Here is a 19,414-nt window from a genome sequence, read left to right as displayed (position 1 = left end):
ATTGGCATCTGACTTACCACATATTTATTTGTGTTAAATGTTGAATCCATGGCTATTAAGCTATTGTGTGATAGATTGACCATTGTCTCCAACATCTACTTTGTTTGAATCCCTATTATAAAAGTGACCTCCACACCATTGGGCTTTTGGTAAAAGAAAAAATCTTCCTGATGCTTTTGATACCAAAGGTTTACACTTATTTCATCCTTTTTGTGAAGTTGATAATTTCCCTTCGCCAACCTATTATAGATGTTTACAATATCCTTCCTGCATAAGAAGAAATATCTATCTCAAGCTACCACATCGATGTCAACATGTATATTAATGTGGGTTCTATACACTACATAAATAGGCTCTCCCAAAAAGAAGAAACTCTCTACATATGCAACAATGTCCCTTGAAAGCTTTGGCCTATGCAAGGCCCTGATCTCACCTGAAGTGTCACATTGACCATGGCAAGCCCAACCTTCCCCATATTAATGTTCATACATATTGAAACTTAATATTGCTCTATCAGGAATTTCATGCATAACTTTCACAGTAAAGTGGCATTGGCAACCCCTCTTCTGCACAAATGAGGTCCTTCATTTAGCTGAAAGATTTCCTCTTTTGTCCTCTTTGCCAAATGAACAATGATAACTACACCAAAAATTTAAATTGTTAGTACATACAAAGAAAGATAATTGTTGTTTCAAAAGATCTAAACAATATATATTTTAAATACTCACATATCATATTGCAATGCAGCAATAGGTCTTTCTTTTGGTTTTTTGTTTTTTTGTTTTTTATATGAATTTACATGGAGCAATAGGATTTTCTTCCTCTCCTTTGATAAAATCAACAACTTTTCGTAATGGGATTATAGCAACTCGATCAATACTAATGTTTTTTCTATTTATTTCCGTCCAAACCAAGTCTTTACTAGAGAACGTCATTTTTCCTTTGAGGTCTTGCACCTCAAGATCCATGATATATTGCCATTTGCTTCGCTTGCCCATTTTGAATTAATCTAGTCAAACAATATGAAAGCACATCAAAACCAAAATTTTAGTCTTAGCAAGGTATCCAACATATATATAAATATAAAACCTCTTTTATGCTTTTTTTGAGGTCTAAAATATCAATCACTCAATAATGACAAAAATAAATAGCACAAAAGGATGCAAAAAATTTGGAATGCAAGAATTTCCTTTAAGATGTTTCTTCTTTCCTCATTCACATTGAACAAGGCATTCCTTAAAGGAAAGATTTCTTTGACAACATGAATAGATGCAATCCAATGAATGTTGGCCATGTTTTTTTAGGGTGACCATTTGCTAAGTAGGACTACACTTGGGTATGGATCCACTTACCCTCTTGCCAAGGCTTTTGTGCCAACACATCCCTGCAAGAGACTGGCATAGGTGACATACCCTACCTGAAGGTCCCCACAATACAAAAGCTTCATGGCCTCCTTTATCGGCCTCACCCAAGCACCCAGAACGGCCAAGAAGGTCAATCATGCAGGCCTAGTGGTCTATTTTTGGGGATGATACAATGGTCTCGAGTCATAGATTCAAAGTATAAACATTCAATGTTCTAGACCATATTTGGTCATATTTATTAACAAATTTTGCCTAAATCCAATTAGAAATTGTTTGAATTGCAGCTTTCAGATAATGAATCTATACAGTTCCAATGTTTTAGGGGTTTTTCATGGAGCCAAATCTATTTATGCATTCAAAAGAAAACCTATGTAGATTTGTACCTCTTTTTCTTACTACTTAATGAGAAAAAGCCTAATCCTTGTTTTGTTCAATCATGTTTATAATTGAGAGATACCAGAATATCATAGCACCATGCACTGACTGATTTCCAGTCAGAATCATTCCTTGAACACTATGCTACATTCCATGCCCTAGTTCAACGAAAGCACCTGCTATGTGCGTGTATCCTTAGGAATCCAGGAAAGTATTGTAATTCTATTTCTCAGGAATCCTAGAAGCTATTTTACTTATATTCCTCAGGAATCCTATCCTATCATTCAAGGGCTGGAAGCTTCATAGTTCCAATCATTGTAAGAAGAACTTTAATTGTGGTTCATTCCCCATTTAAGTCTACCATTCCTAGAAAATTTTGTTATGTGTCTTCTTTCTTGATTCAGATTTGCTATAATTTACATGATCTTCTGGTAGGCACACCATTTATGCATGTTGGGGGTCTTTCTACATCTAGATTCAGCTCAAGAAGTTTCTTTTTTAATGGCCAGCCAGATATGTTTACTTTGGGTTCTTCATTTGGGCTATATCCTTCCGTGTCATCCTGAGAAATCAGCATGCATTGGTTGCCTTATAGACTCCATAATACATAATCCCAATAGTGTTTTAGACATTAATCTTGCCCTTAACCTATCTGAAAAATAAATAAAATCAACTCTTCCTTTTGCTATTACAAATTTGAAATACATTGGAGTAAATATCAGCATTCAGATTTGTTGTCCTAAGCCTCATCCTCTATTCATTTTGATTACCATTTGATTGGATTAGGTTACCATAGCGTTATGCACCTTATCTCGGAGGAGAGGCCACCTAAAGTGAGAAGAAGGTTGTTGTTCCACCAGGGTTGGATTTGTGTTTTACTGCTTTGCCACAACATGTGCAGGTTTGGGAGGTAACGATTTGAGCAAAGGTCGTAGCTCATGAGAGCCTTGTTATCAGAGAAATCATTTCAAGCATGCCTCCATTTTTGTTAGTTCCAGTGGCACCCTCCTTTTGGTTTTATAAAAGTACCTTGTCAACTATTTTCTTGATATGAAGATTTACAATTGCACTATCAGTGGTTTCCTTTAGAATTTGTGCGAGTTTTGATAAGTTGATAACATCTATTTTATGGTATATACTCAGAAGTTTATTGTATTTGCATAATATTGAAGAGGGTGAATCCCATCATGTTGTTTTGTGGGTAAGGTCTACTGGGCCAGTTAATATTTCAATTTCTTTCACATCTTAAGATGGACTCAACATTTTGGCCGCTTCGAGTATCACGTAAGTCAATTTCATACCAAAATATTTGGTTATTCTACTTATACAGTTAAACAATAAGAGTAAGATTATCCAATTGGATAATAGCTCTTATGTAATCAGATACAAGTGGCTAAGATTGCTCTTATGTAATCTATATGAAGTCATTCTGGGAACCAAATTAAGCTTCTTGTTTCCTCTAGTGCCTTTGGTTGTTGTAGCAGACATACTTCAACTAGGAAATGTGAGTAGGATGTCCTCTCTTATATATATATATATATATATATATATATATATATATATATATATATATATATATATATATATATATATATATATATATATATATATATATATATATATCAAATTATTAAACTATATTCTCCAGATCTCAACAAGTGTAGTGTCTTTTGTTTGCAGGTTTGGGTGTTCATCATAAGTTTGCTTGGCCTTGCACCTCTTGCTGAATGTATAGGCTTTGTCACCGAGTAAGTCAAAAATTTCATGGTATATGTACATAGGTTACGTGTAATCTATACCTTGTACTGCAATTGTTTATACACTTGGAATGGTCACTACAGTGTAGTGACTTCATAAAATATTATGTTTCTTGGTTCTACAATCTAATGTTTTGTTGTAAATTGTTGCAGACAAATTACATTCTACACTAGACCAACAAGTGATATTCTTATATGTATATGGACTATGTACTCATATTTGTGGATACAAGATATGAGCTAATTGATATATGTGAGAAAGTGTTTGACATTTCGAAGTAACTGATGCAAATATATTGTTAATTAATTCTCCTATAGTTAGCGAGCTGCTCAACGCCACATGTGGAAATGCAATAGAGATGCTCATTGCAGTGTTTTCACTTTACCATGGCAAGACCAATGTGGTCAAGCATTCTCTACTAGGCTCTATGCTTTCCAACTTATATTTTGTGCTTGGCACATCTCTCTTTTGTGGAGGAACTGCGAACATGAAAAAATAACAATGGTTTGACAAGGCATGTGATATATTTTTAGTTTTCTTTAACAACCTAGGCCACAAAAACAAGTCCGAACTACTCATGATATTCACTCATTGGGGCCTAACCATGGGTGTTGTATTGCTATATGATGTAGGTTATTTCTGGAATCGACTCCAGTCTTCTCATGATGGCTTCACTGTGTCTCATGCTACCCTTGACCCTTCAACAATCTATGGCATATAGTGAAGCAGTTGTATCAACATTACAACTATCTAGAGTCAGCAGCATCATCATGCTGATAGCTTATGCTGCATATTTGTTCTTCCAATTAAGGACACACAGACAATTGTTTGAAGTAGGCCAGGTACAAATTAATTAATAAATTGTAACTATATCAATTGCACAAGTCTTGGTTCTTGCTTGGCACATACAAACATAAATATTATACTTCTGTTGCAGGAAACAAAAGGAGAAGAAGATGAGAAAGAACCATCCATAGGATGCATAAGTTCAATTGTCTGGCACTGCACTCTGACTGTTGTTATCTCCCTGCTTTCTCAGTATATTGTTGAGACCATTGAGGTGAATATTAGTTCCTTTAAAATGTTAAACCAATTTAACCAAATTTATCTTCTACCTACTCGTTTTATAAAATAGCTTGACTATTTGATCAGGACGTAGCAGAATCATGGGAAATATCTGTGAACTTTATCAGTATAATACTGTTACCGATCGTAGGCAATGCAACCGAGCATGCCAGCGCCGTATCATTTGCTCTCAAAAACAAACTTGTGAGCAGCAAAGTTGTAGAGTAAAATATTTTTCCCTCATAAGGAAAAATTTACAACAAAGTCTCTAAATTTAGTTAGTGGTGTATTTAATATTAAACAAGTAACCTTATTAACCTATCTAAAATATTCAAAACTTTTGTTGCTCCCTTATTTGTCACATGACAACAACATCATTTCTTCCATATTCTCTTTATTACTTTGAAAATTGAAGGTTTTTCATGCATTTCCTTCTGTTGCAGGATATATCCTTGGCTGTGGCTATGGGTTCTGCACACAGATTGCCATGTTTGTTGTGAGCTCTGCATATAGAGAATTTGACAGTACTTTAATTGAGTACTATTTTCTTTATTTCTCACAAACATTGAACAAATTTTGAATATCAATCACTTGTATTTGCAGATCCCCTTTATGATTGCTCTAGCCTGGATTATGGGAAAACCCATGGACTTGGATTTTCATTTCCTGGAGACTATTACTTTATTTTCCACTCTACTAATAATAGCATATATCTTACAAGTTTGGATTCGCACCCCTATTGCAATGCATATTATATCCATAAACTTATTTCATTCAACATTTGTTGTAGACGATAATATACAAATCTAGACTTGTCAGATTCATCATAACCCCCTGATTTTTAAATTGGATAATAGCTCTTATGTAATCAGATACAAGTGGTTGAGATTGCTCTTATGTAATCTATATGAAGTCATTCTGGGAACAAAATTAAGCTTCTTGTTTCCTCTAGTGCCTTTGGCTATTGCAGCAGACATACTTCAACTAGGAAATGTGAGTAAGATGTCCTCTGTTATATATATATATATATATATATATATATAATATAATATATATATATATATATATATATATATATATATATATATAATATATATATATATCAAATTATTTAACCATATTCTCCAGATCTCAAATCCCAGCCACCTGTATCTCATTACATAAGAGCTTGAATTTGAAATGAAAACCTATCCTTCCAAATCTAAAAAATCTTCTTGAATTACTTTAGAATTCTCCCTAGAATATCCTCCATACAGCTATTCTTTAGGGATAGCATGAGTAATGCTACATGCTTTATCTTCTCCACATACCCCAATATGAATTTCCTCTTCTTCAATGCTTTCCTTTGTAAAAAATTCATTATCACAAGGCAATAAGGACACATCCCCTGCCTCTCTAGCTACAGAGATGTTGGGTTGTGTTATATTCTTTCCACGTAGTTAATAGGGGGTTTGAAGGACACCCGTAACCCCACTTTATGGGGTCTAGGGCAGCGCCCCGAAAAATTTTGGTTTTGGACCATATGTTAGGTTGGGCGGACCCACCTATGGTTTTGTGCATGATTTTCGCACACGTTTTTTTTGGACGTGATGGTTTTTCGGTCCATGGTATTGGACGGATGGTTTTTGGTCCATGGTACTGGACGCGATGGTTTTTGGTCCATGGTATTGGATGCTTCGGCATGTATAAATATGTATTGTAACATTGAAAGGAACATAATGAAAAATCAAGCTGGTAGTCCCACTTTTGGGATCCAGGGAAAAATCTCTGTGCATATGTGTTTCATGGGTTATGCTCTCGCATTGTTTATTTTCTTTGTTTAAGAATTCATATGCAGGTAATTTCTGTACAGGGTTAAAACCTACATTTGGTATCAGAGCTGTTTTGGCTTCAAGGGGACGCCTTTGTTGCTGAGGGGTTTCGCTCGAGCCTGTGGTAGACCCTGTTCAGTGGGATATCTGCGAGATCGATTCTGGTGGTGAAAGAACATGGCGAGCAGTGGAAAGATAGAGATTGAGAAGTTCAATGGTCAGAATTTTGAGTTGTGGAAACTCAAGATGGAGGATCTGTTGGTGGATAAAGATCAGTGGATCGCGGTAGATCCGGGTACTAAACCATCGGGAGTGACTGATGAAGAATGGAAGAAGTTGGATCGGAAGGCAAAGAGCACAATACAATTGTGTGTCTCAGATTCAGTATTGCTAAATGTATCAGGGGAAGCTACGGCAAAGGCTTTGTGGGTCAAGTTAGGGACTTTGTACCAATCTAAGTCTCTGGTGAATAAACTGTTCCTAAGGAAAAAGCAGTATAACCTGAGGATGAAAGATGGAGAGTCGGTGACAGAGCATCTGAATGCGTTTAATACTGTGGTAAGTCAGTTATTATCTGTTGATATTAAAATTTCAAATGAAGATAAGTGCATCAGTCTGTTGTGTTCTCTACCAGATTCGTGGGATAGTCTGGTTATTGCAATAGGTAGCAATGCAACTGCTTTGCAGTTTGATGAAATAGTCTCAGCCTTGCTAACGGAGGAGATGAGACGGAAAAATATGGACAACCAGAATGGTGATGCCTTGTCTGTACGAGGACGGTCCCACAACAGAAACAAAAATAAGTCATCGAGTGGGAGATCTAAATTTAGAGGGAGATCTAAATCTCCAGGAAAACCTACAAAGGTGGTGTGCTGGAAATGCGAAAAGGAAGGGCACTTCAGAAGGGATTGTAAATCTAAAGCTCCTGATAAAGGAAAGGGATTTGATGACGCTCCTTCTGCAGAGGCGAAAACCACCTCAGATGAAGGTGGGGATGTGTACTTGGCTTCTTCAAGTACACATGTAGATCATCAGGCATGGTTGATTGACTCAGGTGCATCCTTTCACTTCACTACCCATAGAGAGTGGTTCTGCGAGTATGAGAAATATGATGGTGGTGATGTCTTCTTAGGAGATGATAGGAAGGCTAGAATCATTGGTCGAGGAAAAGTAAAGTTGAAGTTGCAAGGTGGAAGGGTTAGAACACTCCCGGGTGTTCTACATATTCCTGCATTGGCCAGAAATCTGATTTCTGTAAGCAAGTTGGATGATGCAGGTGTAAAGACGGTGTTCGAGAAAGATACCTACAAGATGGTTCGAGGAGCACTGATATTGATGTGGGGAGTTCGGATTGGAACTCTGTACAAGCTGCAAGGTAGCACTGTTGTTGATGGGTGCAATAGTTCTATGGTTCCTGAAAATGGAGTAGAAAATCTAGTGGTCTCTAGAGAGAATACCATGTTGTGGCATCAAAGGCTTGGACATATTGGAGAGAAGGGCCTTCGAATACTTCATGGTAAAGGTATGGTAGAAGGTATGAATGATAGCTCTCTGGATTTTGATTTCTGTGAAAATTGTGTGTATGGGAAGCAGAATCGGGTGAGTTTCCCCTCTGGTGGTAAGAGGACGAAACAGATATTAGAGCTTGTGCACAGTGATGTGTTTGAACCTGTGAAGGTTCCATCACTGGGTAAGTCTGTGTACTATGTATCATTCATAGATGACTTCTCAAGGAATACATGGATATATTTCCTTAAGAAGAAATCTGAAGTCTTTGACAGGTTTAAAGAATTTAAGGCTCTGGTGGAAAATCAGACAGGGAAGAAGATAAAGGTGCTAAGGACAAATAATGGTGGAGAGTTTTGCAGCAAGGAATTTGAAGAATTTTGTAAGAAGTGTGGTATAGCACGGCAGAAGACTACTCCATATACACCTCAGAAAAATGGAGTCGCAGAAAGAATGAACAAGACGTTGATGGAAAGGGCATGAAGCATGCTCAGTGGTGTCGGGTTAGGACAGGAATTCTGGGCAGAGGCGGTGGATACTGCATGTTACCTGATCAACAGATCACCTTCATTAGCGTTGGAGGATAAGACTCCACAAGAAGTATGGACTGGTAAGAAACCCTCTCTCTCACATCTAAGGGTATTTGGATGTGATGCATATGTACATGTTCCAAAGGAGAAACGAACCAAGTTGGATAGTAAATCTGAAAAGTGCATCTTTATTGGGTATAAGGATGGTTTAAAGGGTTATAAGCTTTGGAACCCAGTCACACGGAAGGTTGTGTACAGCCGAGATGTGTTGTTCAGAGAGGTAAAAGATGTTATTCAACATGAAGTCCAACCAAAGGAACCTGAGAAGATAGAGTTTGAGCCAAAGGAGGAAGAATCAGACTCTGCAGCAGAGGAGGAATCGAAAGATGAAGAGCCACAAACTCTGGTTGTGAGAAGATAAGTTCGAGAAAGAAGGCAGCCAGAAAGGTATAGTCCATCTGCTTTCAGTTCAAATTTTTCTTTGTCTGTTACTGATGATGATCCCAAAACTGTGAAGGAAGCAGTGGATTCATAGGATGGAAAACTCTGGAAAGAGGCCATGGTCGATGAAATGGCATCTTTGCACAAAAATGAAGCTTGGGATCTGGTGGAGTTGCCGGCAGGAAGGAAACCCATTGGCAACAAATGGGTCTTCAAGAAGAAGACAAATGCAGAAGGAAAGGTGGAGAAATACAAAGCTCGGTTGGTAGCAAAAGGTTATTCCCAGGTGCCGGGAATTGATTTTGGTGATATTTTTTCTCCTGTTGCCAAGGTAACTTCTATTAGATTATTTTTATCTGTTGTTGCTGCTTTTGATTTTGAGGTAGAACAGATGGATGTGAAGACAACATTTCTTCACGGGGATTTGGAAGAGGAAATCTACATGAAGCAACCTGAAGGCTTTGCGGTGAAGGGTAAGAAAGAACTGGTATGCAAGTTAAAGAAGTCTCTGTATGGGTTAAAACAGTCACCAAGGATGTGGTATCAGAAATTTGATACATTTATACGGGGACTTGGCTTCACCAGAAGCAAAGCAGATCATTGTGTGTATTTTAAATTAATTGGTGATTGTGTTATTTATCTGGTCTTGTATGTGGATGATATGTTGCTGGCTGGAAATGACAAAGAATTATCCAGGATTTGAAGACCCAATTGTCCTCCAAATTCGACATGAAAGATCTTGGTGCTGCAAACTATATTTTGGGCATGGAAATTAAAAGATTTCGGTCAAAGAGGAAGCTCTGGTTAAACCAGAGGAAGTATGTCGAGAGAATATTGCAGAGGTTTAATATGCAGGATAGTAAACCGGTGAAGGTTCCTATTCCTGTAGGTGTGAGGTTATCTGCTGAACAGTGTCCCAAGACACAAGAAGAGGAAGAGGACATGTCTCGTGTTCCATATGCAAGTGCAGTGGGTAGCCTGATGTATGCAATGGTCTGTACTAGACTAGACATTGCACATGCAGTGGGAGTATTGAGCAGGTTTATGTCAAAACTTGGGAAGGAGCACTGGACAGCAGTGAAGCGGGTTTTCAGGTATTTGCGTGGCACTAGTGATTATGGTTTGTGCTACCAAGGAAGACCAGGATTGGACAAGGTGTTGGATATTCATGGTTTTGTTGATGCAGACTGGGCTGAAGATCTGGATAAGAGAAGATCTACAAGTGGATATGTGTTTAACCTATTTGGAGCTGCAGTCAGTTGGATGAGTAAGAAACAATCTGTAGTGGCACTATCAACTACAGAGGCAGAATACATGGCAGCCACTCATGCAAGAAAGGAAGCAGTTTGGTTGTAGAGATTGTGTTCAAGTATGGGGTTAGTACAGGGAGCTATAAGAATAGACTGTGACAGCCAAAGTGCAATTTTCTTGGCAAAGAACCCTGCTTATCATTCAAAGATAAAGCACATTGATGTTTAGTATCACTTTGTGAGGGATATGATAGAAGACAGAAAGGTGTTGCTGGTAAAGGTGGACACTTTGAAGAATACTGCAGATGCATTGACAAAATCTGTGAACTCTGACAAGTTCTCTTGGTGTAGAGAAGCAATGGGAATCTCAGGGCTGAAAAAATGACTAAGCTCTCATGTGGCCCCCTGTGGAAAGAAAACAACAAGTGGGAGATTGTTGGGTTTTGTTATATTCTTTCCACGTAGTTAATAGGGGGTTTGAAGGACACCCGTAACCCCACTTTATGAGGTTCGGGGCAGCGCCCCGGAAAATTTTGGTTTTGGACCATATGTTAGGTTTGGTGGACCCACCTATGGTTTTGTACATGATTTTCGCACATGTTTTTTTTGGATGCGATGGTTTTTCGGCCCATGGTATTAGACGCGATGGTTTTCAGTCCATGGTATTGGACGCGATGGTTTTCGGTCCATGGTATTGGATGCTTCGGCATGTATAAATATGTATTGTAACATTGAAAGGAACATAATGAAAAATCAAGCTGGTAGTCCCGCTTTTGGGATCCAAGGAAAAATCTCTGTGCATATGTGTTTTATGGGTTATGCTCTCGCATTGTTTATTTTCTTTGTTTAAGAATTCGTATGCAGGTAATTTCTGTACAGGGTTAAAACCTACAAGAGAAAACATGAAAATAAGTCCTTTATATCACAGGTTAGCCTAGTCAAAACTTCATCCAAGGAGATTGTTTCATGTATATAATTATGTAATCACAAATCATTTCAGTGCAATTTTGGAGTGAACTTCACTTTTTTTTGTGGTGTTGGTTTGTTTGTTTGCACAAGTGAGCTCCTGCAACCCTCTACTTGACAATGTGGGGTCTGAGAGGCCTAGTGCAGAGTATAAGGCTTCTTCAACTGGATGGGTGAACTGGAGAAGAATGGTTGGACCTAATTGTTATATGATTATATGATTGAAATATCGTACCCAATTATAGTTATTAAATACCATTATCTAACAATATTTAATCAAATTGTTATATGATTATATGATTCAAATTATTATACTAATCTTTAGTTCACACACAAAGAAGTCTCATTCACTGGTGAAGTTAGTGTCTAGATCATCATTATTTCATCAGCTACCCAAAGCCAGAACAAAACCTGATCTTTCAAAATTTCTTTGAACGTTAGTGTGGGTAATCCATCAACTCTGAGATAATGGACAAATTAATGGACAAAAAGTCCTGAAAATATTAAATCGGCAGTAATTGGGAAATAATTAGGTAAAATTGACCAATCTTGGCACACACCTGTACTGTTCCACAAAATAATCAAGATGATTTCAAAATAATTGTTTCATTAATTGTATCAAGATTAGATGAAGATCTTCATCTATGGTAGAAACCCTATTGTGCCCTGTGGCATTCATGCTTAAAGTAGCTCTCCATTGGAGGCATTATTGTTGACTTAGCAATAGTGTTGTTTGTGGACTTAGTCCATGTTTTATTGTTAGCCTCTCTCACCTCAGTATATATAAAGGGAGGAGATTGTCTTTGTTATCAACAATGTAAACTTTGAAACGGGAACTGATACTGTTACCCGTTTCGTAGAGATAGCAAAAAAGTGACTTGATTTTGAAAAGGGGTGATGCAGAACACACATGTTTTTTTTAGAGCATAGCTTTTGGCACTTTAATTTTTTTTATGTACATTGCATTTTAGAATGGTAGTGATTTGCACGCTAATTTTAAAAAGTAGTAATTCTGCATCAGACCCTTTTTTTAAAAGACCTATTTTTTGACTTTAAATTTTCTAATGTATGAAATGTAAATAATTATTTTGTAAATTTAATAATTTTTGAAGTGGTCATTTTCTTCATATTTTCTTGTTTTTATTTTAATTTTAATTTTTTTGTTGTGAGGTTTTTATTGTTTTGCATTTTTAAATTAGAAGGTCGATATTTTGAATTTTCGATATTCTACATATTTATACATCCTTAATTAGTCTTTCAATCCACATGAAATAATTGTTTCTAAAAAACAATATTTTTTAACAATGGACATAAAAATAACCAATTTTAACAGAAATATAACTAAAAAACTACACGTTTTGATAATTTTTTGCTAGAATTGACATGTCAAAATCACAATTTTTATATGAAAATTTTTACTAAAAATGGTTAAATATTAGTTTTTTTTTTATGAATTTCATGTCAAAAAAATAATAATAATCACTTCTTTTTCAAAAAGTAATGATTAACTTAAAAATTAATGTGAAAATCACATATTACAAATATTGAACGCATAACAGTACCAGTTCCTGTAATCGGAATCGAATAGCCACCGCCCAATTGCCCATGGGAGTGGCTATCCGATTCTCGGAATCGAATAGCCACCGCCTGGCCACCCCCATAGGCGACTGAGCGATGGCCATCTGATTCTAACAATCAGATAGCCACCGCCCAACCACCCGTGGGGGTGGCCAGGCAGTGGCTATTTGATTCTTAGAATCAGATAACCACTGCCCGACCACCCCCATGGGTGGCTGGGCGGTGGCTATCCGATTCCGAGAATAGGATAGCCACCCCCATGGGCAACTGGGTGACGGCTATTCGACTCCAAGAATTTGATAGCCACCCCCACAGGCATCTGGGCGATGGCTATTCGATTCAGAGAATCAGGTAGCCACCCCCACAGGTGGTCGAGCGATGGCTATTCGATTCCAAGAATCAGATGACCACCGCCACTAACGGTTAGACAGTGGCTATTTGATTATCGGAATCGCATAATCACCCCCTGACCGCCCTTGAGGTGGATATCCGATTCTCAGAATCCGATATCCACCGCTCGATTACCCCCACAGGCAACCAAGCGGTGGCTATCCGATTCTGAGAATGAAATAACCACCACCCGACCACCCCCACAGGCAGCTGAGTGGTGGCTATATAATTTCAAGAATCAGATAGCCACCGCCCAACCGCCCGTGGGGGTGGCCGGAAAGTGGCTATTTGATTTTCAGAATCAAATAGCCACCACCCAGCCACCCGTGGGGGTGGTGGTCGATAAAATCGTTTTCTAAATAAAAAATAAATTTTGTTAAATATGTTTATTATATATATATATTAAATGTTTTTTTTTAATTTTATATATATTTGTAATATATATATATATATATATATATATATATATATATATATATATATATATATATATATATATATATATATATATATATATATATATATATATTAAATGTTATTTTAAAAAATATCAAAAATATATTTAGCTTTTTAAAATTTTAATGTTTTTTTGAAAATGATGTTTAATTTGAAAATATGTATTTTTTTTAATTTTAATTGTTTTTCAGGCTTTTATTTTGTTTTTAATTTTAGCATATTTTTGTTTTTTAGGGTTTTTTGAAAACGTTTTTAATCTTAATTTTTGTAGTTTTTAATTTTTTTTTCATTTTTTTTGTTATTTTTCTATTTTTTTAATCTAATTTTTTTTAATTTAATATAATTTATTTTTTTAGTTTTTCTTAATACTTTTTTAAAATTTCTTATTTTTACTTAATTTTATAGTTTTCTTTTATTTTTTTAATTTTTTTCCAAATTTTTTTATGGTTTACCACATTTTTTTTTTTTAATTCTTATATTTTATAGGTTAATTTTGTTTTTTTTTTTCTTTTACATTTTTATGATTGATTTTTTTTAATATATATTTTTATTTACATTATAGTTTTTTTTTTAACTTTTTTTTTTGTTTTTTTTCATTGTTTTCATTATTTTTTTGAAATTTTAATGTTTTTCGGAGTCATAACAAAATCTTTTACACCATTATTTCAAAATGTTGAAAATTCACCAAAAAAAAAAGTGTTATTTCAGCATCAACATTTTTCATTTTGAGGGTGTTTTTTGCACATTTTTTGCACATAAAAATTCGGTTTTACTAGAATTTTTTTAAAATGTTGAAAATTAAAATCCATCATTCCATTATTAGCACTTTTCATTTTCAGGCTGGTTTTTGCACAATTTTTGCACAAAAAATTCCTTCTCACTGCCATTTTTAAAACATGTTCAAAATTGACCCAAAAAAACCATCGTTCTAGTATACACACTTTTCGTTTTCAACACTGTTTTTCATGTTTTTTCGGGGTTTTTTGGGTAGAGTTATCGTTTTGAGTTTATAGTTCCCGTTTCAAAGTTTACATCGTTTATCACTTGTATTACATCTTAGAGATGTGATGGTGTAATGTTGGCTATTGGAGGATCTCGGAAGAACAATTATTTACTCATGTAACAGGGAAGTGCTTGTGAGAGGCATGCACTGGAGATCCTGGGCTTGTGTGCCACAAGTGAAGAGTAAAGCTTGTGAGATGCAAGTGCGGATCTAAGCTAAGGGTTGGACAGTTCATGTGATGCTAGCTTGTTGTTGAGGTTATGGAAAGGTCAGTATAGCTTGGTGGGATGCCTTGGTAAGAATTGTTGCTCGTTAGAGTTTGCAGAGAGTGTCATTGCTCTGGGTAGTGCTTGGGAAGCTTTGGAGAAGTTCTCGCTTGAGATAAAGAAGGAAAACTTGGTGCACCATCTTTTGCAATGCTAACGTATTGTACACTATCTTCATATTGTGATAAAAAGGACTTGCATCATTACTATCCTAAATTCTGTTATTATGATCTGATTTTCAAACCTTGTTTTCAAGTGTTTTGAGCAAGTTTCATGGATGTTTTGATATGCTAATTTGCACAAGTGAGCTCCTGCAACCCTCTACATGACAATGTGGGGTCTAAGAGGCCTAGTGTAGAGTATAAGGCTTCTTCAACTGGGATGTTTTCACACCATGGTCTCAACCTACACCTGTGTAAGCATCTTGGAAGCCTTCAATTTCTCTTTTTAGAGAAGTGTTGTTGGAATAGTTTATGCTTCCTTCTGTCTTATCTCTCTTATTACTGTTGATTTCTAGATTGCAGAGGTATTTGTCCAAGGATTTGATATGCATTTGACAATATGTTTGTTTATTGGTTTATTTGGTTGATTGGTTGATTGGTTGGTTCTTTGAGGTCTGTTGAGACCCCCTTGGTCTATAGGACCTCTTCTCTTAGAATCAAAGTTGAAAAAAAAAGTTAGATAAAGACTTGATCAATAAGGATGTTTAAGGTCCCCTGCATGTAGAATTCACAGTTTCAATCATTAAGGATTTGGTGCAGAAACTCTTTGATTTTTTCTTCACATGATTCCTCTCTGTAATTTTAGGGTCCAACATAAATTTCATTGGATGTGGAAGCTTTAATACTGCTAAAGCATTTGTTTTTAACTAGTTCCTTGGCAATTACATATGCTTTGATTCGTCATTATGCTAGCATGTGTAATTTATAGAAAAATGAAGGCTTCAGTCAGTCGAGTTTTTCATTTATCTAAAGAAATTTCTATATTTTTTGGAGCAGGTAAATAATTGTTGAATATATTTGATGTCTTTGAAGTGCAGTGGTTTCTAATGGTCAAATTGAAGATATATGGAAGAAAAATGCAAAAAAAATGACAAAAATACAATGGACAAAGAGATCTGTCAGTGTACCAAAGAGTCGCCTGGGGGAAACAAATAAAATGCAAATTCCAGCGTCTAAACAATGAGACTCTCTACAAACACCAATGGTTGCTGGTAATATTGATTACAGAGTCAACAATACAACTTCTGAATTCGTAGATCCCCATAGTTGTTCTACTGAAGAAGAATTATCCTCATTGAAATTGTTCGAGGATTCTACCCAAAGCCAGAACAAAACTTGTTCTTTCGAATTTCTTTGAATGTTAGTGCGGGTAATCCATCAACTCTGAGTAGTGATGTAAAGGTGAAATTAATTTAGATGGCGAGGGTGAGGCCAATCAATCAAGTCGTCTGTGGGAGATTTGAACATGTACATCGAACTACACTCAAACATCTTCAATCAAAATGCATGCAGGTGAGGTCAATCTCAAGTAAAACTGCAATACAGCTGAATGAACCTGAACCTGAAGGTGACGTCCCCTAGGTGGTGAGCTGTAGAGCGAAGGAATTTCCTAGGGTAGAGTTTTCTGGTGAGCTGCAAGTGCTGAGTCGAGGAGGAAGGTGAGTGAGCTGCAGGGGCCGAGTCGAGTTGGTTGGGGGAGCAGCCCGCGGTTTCACAATTCCTCCATTTCGAATTGGAAATGGCATTAACTCTCCGCGGCAGCAATTCCAGCTCCGATCTAATCTGTGAGGAAATGTCAGGATTGCCAGTTCCGATCCGACCTGTCAGGAAATGTCAGGAAATGAATGCGGAGCGGTGGACGGAGGGTGGTAGAGCTAGGGGAGGGTGGCGGAGGGCAGAGGGATTGTCGATGGCTAGAGCCAGACAATTTTCCGGGCGGCGATGAAAACTGGGTAATTCCTCCGCCTATGTAGACTACTCCAAAATCATAACCTTTTATTAAGGTTTATAAACATTTATATGAGTACATGCCTGAAGCATTCCACCAATTGGCAACACATAGAACATAAATCGAAACTGGGTTTTAATGAAATTAAATCCCTAACCCAAAACAATCATAGAGAGATAAGTATGTCAAGTAGTCATGGAAGAAATCAAAACGCCTAGTCTAAACATATGATCTGAGTAGTACCTGCTACTCTGTAAATAGTATATATATATATATATATATATATATATATATATATATATATAGGAGAATCCCTGCTAAGTTATTTTTCCCCTTCCCAGACCTATTTTTAATATTAGGTGATGTGACTTGTTGAGGTGAAGAATTATCCCTCCACCACACCTTCCTTGTTCATTGCATACTTCGTCGAAATAGGCCTAAGGGATTTCATAGTTTGTATCATCCACCACTAACAACCTAGGGTCTGAGCTTTATTCCTTCGCTAGCATTAGAGACTAAATCGTTGTAATTTCTGATGCAATGAGGATTGGTGCCAAGACGTGATCCCTGAAAATTTCCTTGTTCCTCTCTAACCAAAATCCCCAACATAAAAGAGGGATGTTTCTATGCAAATTGTCTCGATCCAGGTCCCACTATGATTTCGATGTTTTTGAAAAATGCACCAATAAATTCTCAATTTGATTTTGCCTTGATTTAATTGAGAAAATATGTATTTTCTCATCAATAAACAACTTGGATGATGTTAACTTGTGTGACATGGATTGTGTCACCCATTTTACTCAGTAAATTCGATTTGGGGGAGTTAGATTTTAGTTTTTCATGTGTGATTGCTAATTTGCAGCAATCAAGATCAGTTATCTCAAGTTGTTTTTAGTTAAACTAGTTCCAACCTCTGGAGGAACTAGTGGAAGGTTAGTTAAGAAGTGGAACTTCATTCAAACTCAATGATCATCCAGCTCACTGATTAATCAACCCAAAATATCTAGGGCCTGCATAGAATTTGAGTTACCCAGTTGAGGTGGAGATTCCAAGGTAGTGTAACATCAGTTCTAAACTAGTCTTGAGTGTACATGTGTTGCCTGTAATCAGATGATCATCCTAAAGAAATTGCTCAATTTAATTGAGGGAATTTCCTAAATAATAGGGGCCAATTCCTCAAAGAATATTGCAATGAAATAGGATTTGAAGTCGAGGCAAGATTTGACTAAGTCTGGGTTAGAGGCCTTTAGTGAGCAGATCAGAGATAGGTTGTGCACTTGTAGGGGGAGTCCAATTGAGCAAATAAATTGTAATACATCTCTATTCATTTGACTAATATAAGCAAGCATTGAGGTTTTTAGCATATTTCTTTCCCCAGATAAAAATACTTGTTGCATGTGTGTTATTTCTTCTTGCATGTTTGAGATTGTTTTTCTAAATTGTGAAATAATGCCCGCAGAGCAGTAGTGTAGGTTTGTGCCTTGTGATTTTGATTAAAACTTCATGAGCAGTTGAAAATCTACAGCCTAATTTCTACATGGTATCAGAGCTTGATACACATTATAACTCGAAATTGGAAGTTGTTTCTCAGAGGTTCGAATTTGAAGATCAGTGTAGAATAATTTCTTCAAAGTTGAGAAAATGACCTTTAATGGACTAAGGCTAGAGTATGCATTGGAAGGAACCTTTAATTTTGTTGCATGGAAGGACTGCATGGAGGCAGTATTTGATGACAATGGATTGCTAGAATACATCAAGACATATGTTTCAAAACATCAAGCATCTAATGCCCAGAACCTTTCTCTATGGAAGAAAGATGTAGCGAAGGCGAGGAGAATAACCTTGGATGGAGTATAGGATGATATTATATCGAATCTCCATGGAAAGGAAACTTTTTTCGTGATGTGGAAAGGATTGACATGGTTTTTTGAGAATAGTAGTGACCATCAGAAGTTGGCTCTCAAGGATAAACTTCGAAGTATCAAGATGCAAAAGAATGACACAATTCTGCAGTATCTGAGCAAGCTTGTAGAGTGGCACGATGAACTTGGTGGTGTGAGTGTTAATGTCCCTAAATAAGACATGGTAACTTTAGCCCTTCTAGGCCTTTGCAAGAGCTGGCATAGCTATCAAAGTTCGGTGAATGGGAGGGAGAAAATATGGAGTTGGGAGCACTTATGGTATGATTTGGTACAAGAGGAAATGAGGAAGAATACCAGAGATGGGACTTCATCCAAGGGTGAGGATGAAGAAAACTTTTCATTTGCTGGAAAGGAAAAGAAGGGAAAAAGTAATAAATCCCAATCCAAAATAGAGTCTAGTCAAGGGGGAAAGAAGCAATATTTGTCAAAAATTAAATGCTTCCATTTTCATGAAATTAGGCACTATGCCACGAAGTGTCCACACAATAAGGAAAGCAAGAATACCTAATGAGGAGGAGTAGGTGAATCTTTGGCTTCATAGTTCGAGCTTAAATTTACACTCATTGCATGCATGGCCAACACGATGACGGGGAGTGTGTGGTACTTGGACTCAAGTGCATCATTCCACATCACGGGAAATAAAGATATTTCAGTGACTTGGACGAGAAATATTTGCAAATACACATTAGTATGGGGGATGAAGAAAGGTATAGTGCAACCAATATTAGTGATTACCTTTTAGAGGGAGTCAGGCTCCCCACTCAAGCTCAAGGATGTCATGTT

The 19,414-nt window shown here is 36.7% G+C and overlaps 1 pseudogene; it reads left to right on the top strand.

Moving 5' to 3' along the window:
• Positions 1–2,989: 2,989 nt before the first annotated feature.
• On the top strand, positions 2,990–12,737 carry LOC149248092 (vacuolar cation/proton exchanger 1a-like; annotated as a pseudogene).
• The last annotated feature ends 6,677 nt before the right edge of the window (positions 12,738–19,414 follow it).

The sequence above is a fragment of the Pinus tabuliformis genome, chromosome 7, assembly GCF_031772625.1.
Source record: "Pinus tabuliformis cultivar Carrire ecotype Pingquan chromosome 7, CPIR1, whole genome shotgun sequence".
Classification (NCBI taxonomy): Eukaryota; Viridiplantae; Streptophyta; class Pinopsida; order Pinales; family Pinaceae; genus Pinus; species Pinus tabuliformis.
The sequence above is the reverse complement of the archived record's forward strand: the minus strand, read 5'-3'. Positions and strand labels throughout refer to the sequence as shown.